This window comes from Hyla sarda, chromosome 3, assembly GCF_029499605.1.
Source record: "Hyla sarda isolate aHylSar1 chromosome 3, aHylSar1.hap1, whole genome shotgun sequence".
Lineage (NCBI taxonomy): Eukaryota > Metazoa > Chordata > Amphibia > Anura > Hylidae > Hyla > Hyla sarda.
The window spans coordinates 44,699,957-44,707,080 of NC_079191.1; positions in this window are offsets into that span (position 1 = coordinate 44,699,957).

A 7,124-nucleotide genomic window follows, 5' to 3' on the forward strand; every position below is an offset into this window, starting at 1 on the left:
GGCTGTCCCACCTGGGGGACCCTAACTGAGCGTAGTTACTCTGACTTTGTAATGTAGTGTCCCGGTACCGTATTGCATACCGTACCTTGTATGGTGGTCCCCAAACAAGAGCAAAGCCAGGTTATGTTACAGCACCCACAGGCCTGAGATCTCCTGAAGTAACAGAGTAGGTAAATTGTGGTATACTGTTCAATGCTTCAGCCCAAAGGGGCCAGGCAAGTGAAGACACTAATATGGTGGCCTTATTACTGAAACAATTTCTGTTAGTCCCCTCAGTTATAGCGGGACAGGGCTTGGAGCTGAGTGGATGTCAAGATAACAGCAATTCCTATGTAGCAATGCAGCTAATGGTCAGCAGTGGGCAAGTCTGTCAGTGGCTGAGACTGAGTCTCTAATGGTGGAGTTGCCCAGGCTGTAATTGTAGGGGGTTTGGGCTGTGTATGTAGCAGCCTTGGCAGAAAACCATGAGGTGCAGGAATTATAATCCTACTGCAAACAATACCCCCATGTGGCTGCTGAAGGTGAGATTTGAAGTCTGGAGCACACATGAGCTTACTGTGACAATGCTTTCTGGTTGCAAAACTGGGCATCACCTTTAGCAGTTGCCTTTCCGGGTACTAACTGTGCTTCCAAAGATTTAGATACTTCTAACAGAATGAAATGACTAGTAGGCAGTCACAAGAAAAAGAATACAAATATGTACAGATGCAGTGATGCAACCATAAGGTGGTGAGTGACAGTATAGCACTCCATGGGAAAAGAATAACACACTGCCAGGTGCTTGAAGGCAGCTACTTCCTTATCAATATCAGAAAGTAAAAAGAATAAGATTAGAGACTCACTATGACTGAGACTGGAGATGATGATGGAATGGTGAAGTACATGATAATGACAACAACCAGAAATGAAACAGTAGATTACAAAACAAAGACAAACACACCAGCCCGATTATTGGATGAATGAGCATTCCTCATTACCGATAATCGGCAAATTGTTTGTCGGCTCATCGTATTTTTGGTACGGCCAATAAAATTGATATTATCAACCGCACATCGCTCTGTGTGAACAGAAGTGATATGAGATCAATAATGATGAATTTCAAGGGCAGCACAATTGATTTACCCTCGTGGAGGCTCTGTAGACGAGCACCGATCACTGAGATTAGAGCTTTTTTACTAAAGCCCATTGACTCATGTAAAAGGGCCCTAACTCTTCCTAACCTGCTCTTGTCTTTTATAGCTCTGTATGTAGGCACCTAAGGACTGGGTGTTGGACCTCCACAATCAGATATTGATAGCTTATCTTGATCACAGGCCATCAAAAAAGTTATGTTTTTGGAGTATGGGAGAAGTGGGAAGAAACCATAGAATAACATCAACATGATGAGAACATACAAGCTCCATGCAGATGTGTCCTTGGTTGAATTGGACGTCAGCAACCCAGTGCATCTGGCCGGGAACCTATTCTGGGCCCAACCTCCCAGTGACCATATCACTTTTTAGGTGACAATTATATGATGCAATCCTTTGCTCCAGTACAATGATCAGGGATCCCATTGCTTATTACTCAAGTTGTAAAAAATCTAGTAATGATACAGAGAATATTACAACCTTTTCACGTTGGCAAGGTTGGCTCAACCCAAGTTGTTTAAATGGAAAGAGCGAATTCTAGTTACACCTATTATAATGACACTTAACTGTGCATTCTGCAGATTAATATAATGTACTTTGTGTATTTATTTCTGTAAGCCCATGGGACAGAATGATCCGACTTGTACTACTTTTAAATAGAAACATATTAAATTAGACAAAGTTGAATTTCCGGTCCCAGAACATGACTATTTATTGACATAATACTCCTGAACGCAGTTGTAGAGGGCTGAAGACACGAAGCTGGCATTATATTTCTGATGACGATCAGAGCCTCCACAACCGTACCCATTCTATAGCCAGTACTAACGTCAATAGGAAGGGACCTGTTGCTAAGGTAATATCCAGCAGATGAGCTTCTCTGAGTCATTGCCCATAAGTGCTAAACATGTATTTATAGCTGCCAGCTGTGCACAGCTAACAGGTCCCGGGAAATGTTCTGGTCACCTATGAAAAGACTCATCTCTTGTCAATAAATTGCACCAATCTAAATGGCTTGTTAGTTCACTTTGAAAAGCTAAGAAAAGTGTTAGGGTACGGTCACATGGAGCTGCAATTGGATGTGGTTCTAAATAATGTTGACATTTGGTTGACATCGTTTTTAACTTGAATATTGAAGGCAAAAGTAATCCACAGGCAGAGGCGTACCTAGTGCCCCTTGCGCCCCTGGCGAGGTGATGTATCAGCTCCCCACTTTCCATGCGTATCGACACCCTACCCCCCCTTCCCGTGCACTTAATTTAAGTGACTCACATTTGACATTTTCTCTAATCGGCCTGTCCTCTTCTACATCCGTCCTCCTTCTCTCCGACCGCCATGGCAACATCTTCCAGCCAAAACTTTATCTCTTCAGTATCTGCAGAACCAAAATGTTAGACTCCACATTTTTGCAGTACCCTCCCCACCTCTATACAATCTCCCTATCTGTAACACTCCCCCCCCCTCCAATTGCATTAAAGACCCTATTGGTGTCCTGCACAGTAAAAGTGTGTAAAATAGTAGGTCCCCCACAGTAAGTAGGTATATAGGCAGGTAGGTAAATACATCCTCAGTGTAGAGTCACACTGTGGATCTGCCGGTGACCTGCCCCATTGTATGCCTCAAGCTGTTATAACCCCCTGCCTCGCCCTGCACCCTAGCCGGCTTGCAGTGGTAATCCGCCGCTTTGAGCAGCCCCACAGGGGCCTGCGAGTCGCAGAATCCACTCGCAGTGTACTCAGACATCGCAGAACAGCTGTGATGTTTGAGTACACTGCATATGCCCACAGGGACTTGCAGGCCCCTGTATGGCTGCTCGGAGCGGTGGATTGCCGCTGCAAGCAGGCCAGGGGCAGGGCAAGGCAGGGGGCTTAACAGCTGGAGGCACACTATGGGTCAGGTCACCGGCAGATCCGCATTGTAAAATATGCTGTGGATCCGTTACGTGTGACCCTACCCTTAAATCACCCCACTCCCACAAGTAGGTAAATATGTAGGTAATTTGGCAGCCAGGAAGGTAGGTAGGTATGTAGGTAGGTAACTAGCTAGGTAGATTAGTAGGTAGACATCCAAGTAGCTAGGTAGATAAGTAGGTAGGTAGCCAGGTTCGAACATGGGTAGATGGGTAGCCAGGTTCGAACATGGGTAAGCGAATAGGTAGAAAAATAAGTAGGTAGGTATCCAGGTAGCTAGGTAGAGAGCTATGTGGGTACAGTTGTATGTAGCAAGCTGATTGGTGGGGATGTTACCACTGGACCCCTCACAAATCCAGGGTATTAAGGTTATTTTTCCCCTAATCAATAGTGCAGCAGTGCTCATGCATAGCCAGCACTCCATTTATTTTCTATGGGGCTTCTTAACATTGTTGAGAGATCAGACCCCCATCAATCAATAGGTGGATAGGGGTTAACATTTGATGTTCAGAATACCCCTTTAACAGCAGTGTAGTTTAGTGGGTAAAATGCTGATCATCTATAAAATTGGCACAGTTATCATCCACATGTGCCCACTGCCTGTGACTGTACCCCTATGATAACATGCTGCAAGGAACAGACGTTAGAACCAGTAAATTATATTGTTTTGTATTGTTGTCTTTATAAGCTTATTGGCTGCTTTAGTTTTGGAGGTTCTATTGTTCTCCATTTATTTTGAGATAAGTCCCATTAAGTGGGCATCCAAACACTAATGACTAGATCAGAGCATTTACTTTTATGTATTTTATAGCTGTGAATGGCGACCATCCAAGCTATCAGGGTTTTTTGCCCTTCTCTATATCAGTGGTCTCTAAACCGTGGCCCTCCAGCTGCTGCAAAACTACAGCCTGCAGCATGCACGGACAGCCGTTTGTTGTCCGGGCATGGTGGGAGTTGTAGTTTTACAACAGCTGGAGGATCACAGTTTGAAGACCACTTATCTAGATCAACACAATAACGTTATTATTTGCACCTAATGGATCCTTGTCTTTTTTCAACCTTATCAGCCATGTAATTGAATAACAGAAAGATACTTTATAGATTAATTCTATGGAATATTTTCACAATGGAATCTAAAATATCAGATACAAAATATCGACCATCTTGAATGGTTCTATTTTAACAGAAGGGTCCACTTACCATAAGCTATCATAACCTCATCTCAAGTTGTCCTGCAAATTAGGGACCCTAGTAATGAACTGCAAAGCTCTTAAAGGGGAACTCCAGTGGAAAACAATGTTTTCAAATCAATTGGTGCCAGAAAGTTAAACAGATTTGTAAATTACATAATGTAGAGATACATGAATGAATGTCCGGCACAGCACTGGCAAGCATAGGGTGTGCTCCGATGTAGCAGGATCCGTGCGCTGGAGTACAGTGAGACCACTGGTGGTGCTAATACGGGGTGCAGGTAAGAAAGGCACAAAGCGCTATGCATCAGAAGTATGAAGAAAACCGCACTCACCCGTAAGTTGTGCACCGTATCTTTATTCCGTGACGGCAATCGACATGAACACAAGACAGCAGACGATCGGCTGGAATGCCAGGGACACACACACGTGTAGTTACAGATGTTTCACAGGACTCAGCCCGCTTCGGCAGACTCTGCATTCTATGCAATAGACCAGTGTTTTCTAACCAGAGTGCTTCCAACTGTTGCAAAAATACAATTATTTGCCGAATAATCTCTCACCTAGCCAGCAGGTGCTCCACCCATTGAAGCTGGACTAGCCTGTCTTTGCACACCTGACTAGTGATGTCATGTCTTGGCTGCACTGCAAATTGGGAAAAGCCGAGACATGAGTAATTTTGTATGCTGTTAAAAATAAATTTTGGGGCTAAAATTACAGAAGAATTGCGAGACCTTACTATAGAGCCCCTGTAGCATAGTTAAATAAATAGAAAAAACTGAATACCCCTTTAAGAACAGAAGCCAGAACAGAGCAGGATATGTCCAGTAACAGGCCAAATGATCAAAACTAGGAGAGCAATAGCAAATTCAAAGCAGAAATAAAGACTAAGTCAAAGACAGGCAAAAATTTAACCGGGAGATGTGTCAGGTTTAAAAAATGGCAGACACAGGCAGGGTCAAAATGCAGGCAGTGGTAAGGGCCCAGGAACGCAGGGAACACAGTCAACGCTGGTGACCTTATTTAATCAATGGTTAGGAGACGTCTCTGTCAAATACAATGTATGGGATGCTGGCACTAGACCTACAGTGTTCAGTCCAGCATCCCTGCCTCTTGATTGGCAGCTCTACAGCATCAGTGCCATGTGAGACCAGGCAGGGCACTGGAGCAGGAAAAGGTAAGTTCTTGACACAGCAAGTGTTTAACTTGCCAGCTATGCCACCCCAGGGGAAATTAAAGGGGTATTCCAGGCCAAAACTTTTTTTTTATATATAAACTGGCTCCGGAAAGTTAAACAGATTTGTACATTACTTTTATTAAAAAATCTTAATCCTTCCAATAGTTATTAGCTTCTGAAGTTGAGTTGTTTTCTGTCTAACTGCTTTCTGATGACTCACGTCCCGGGGATATTCTATGGGGATATTCTCCCAGCATGCACAGCTCCTGGGACGTGACATCATCATTGAGCAGTTAGACAGAAAACTTCAGAAGCTAATAACTATTGGAAGGATTAAGATTTTTTAATAGAAGTAATTTACAAATCTGTTTAACTTTCCGGAGCCAGTTGATATCTATAAAAAAAGGTTTTGCCTGGAATACCCCTTTAAGCAGAACAAATTTCTCATTGATATTACTGAGGAATTGCCATGTTATAAAGCATTGGTAAAATGCTTGTGTCCCACCTTCCCTGTTTTTCCCTATGAAGTTGCACCCTGGTCACCCGCTCTACAGAGAACTGCAGCTCAGGCCCTTTCTTGTGAATGAACCCAGTGCAAGGAACACTAAGAAGGGGGACAAAGCTCTACACCAGTACTGCGGCCACTTTATTCCCAGCATTGGTGATCCCAAGAGGTTAGAGGGGTACAACGCCAATAGGGGTACTCCGCCTCCAAAGGATAGGAGAACAGATGTCTGATCGCAGCTGGGTCCCTGCGATCTCAGTGCAGGGACTTTCATTTAGAACTCTGGGTGCGGGTGGCCGCCACGCCCCCTCCCATAGACTTGCATTGATGGGGCGAGGACATGTTCGTGACGTCATGACCCCCGCCGCCAACTCCAAGCGTTCGGAACAAAATGTTCCGAACTCTGGGGAAGTGGAGTACCCCTTTAAAACCCTACTAATCATAAAGCATGTCCTAGCTATATACCATCACTTTATAAGATGGCAATGCCCTATTAATGTGCTGTCCGTATCCTGCATGGAAGTGTCCAGTTCTCCAAAGTAACAGACGGTGTGCTTTTTACTCTAGCTGCACTTGATGGGTCTGAAATGGGGACTATGACCAAGAGGCCCCACCTATTCGGACAACTGATATGCCCCATTCTGGCTGAGAAGTGGACATATATAATGGTCACTTCATGTGCATACTATATACATAATGTGCTGACTTGGCTTACTTGACTGTCTACCCTCCTTCCATCCAGTGGCCAAGATACAAGGATTAGGTATTATGCTCATGGGATTGGTGGGGGCCTAGAGCTCAAGTCTCTTTGATTATGAGTCTATTGCGTATCTAGTTCATATGCCATAAAAGTTTATGGTTGGAGACCGAAAATGTGCGGCAAATATTTAGCAGTGAATATTTTTCTATAAGGTACTGTGCCATCTTGCATTTTAATACATTAGTGATTCGGAGTAGACCTCCTCTAGAGAATGAATCATGGCGCTGAGTGGGATTTTTAGTTGTGCGATATTGATTGTTCTCTGCTAAGGTTTACATGTGTTAAAATGTTCTCTGCTAAAGCATTTACCTCATGGGTTGAAGCTTGTAAGCCTTGATGCAAAATCTGTACAAGACCCCTCCCCCCCACCGCCAAAGTTCTGTTGTACACAATGATTTCATCCCACGTGGGATCTATAAACGTTCTCTAAGTGAAGTATAGTATACATTTAA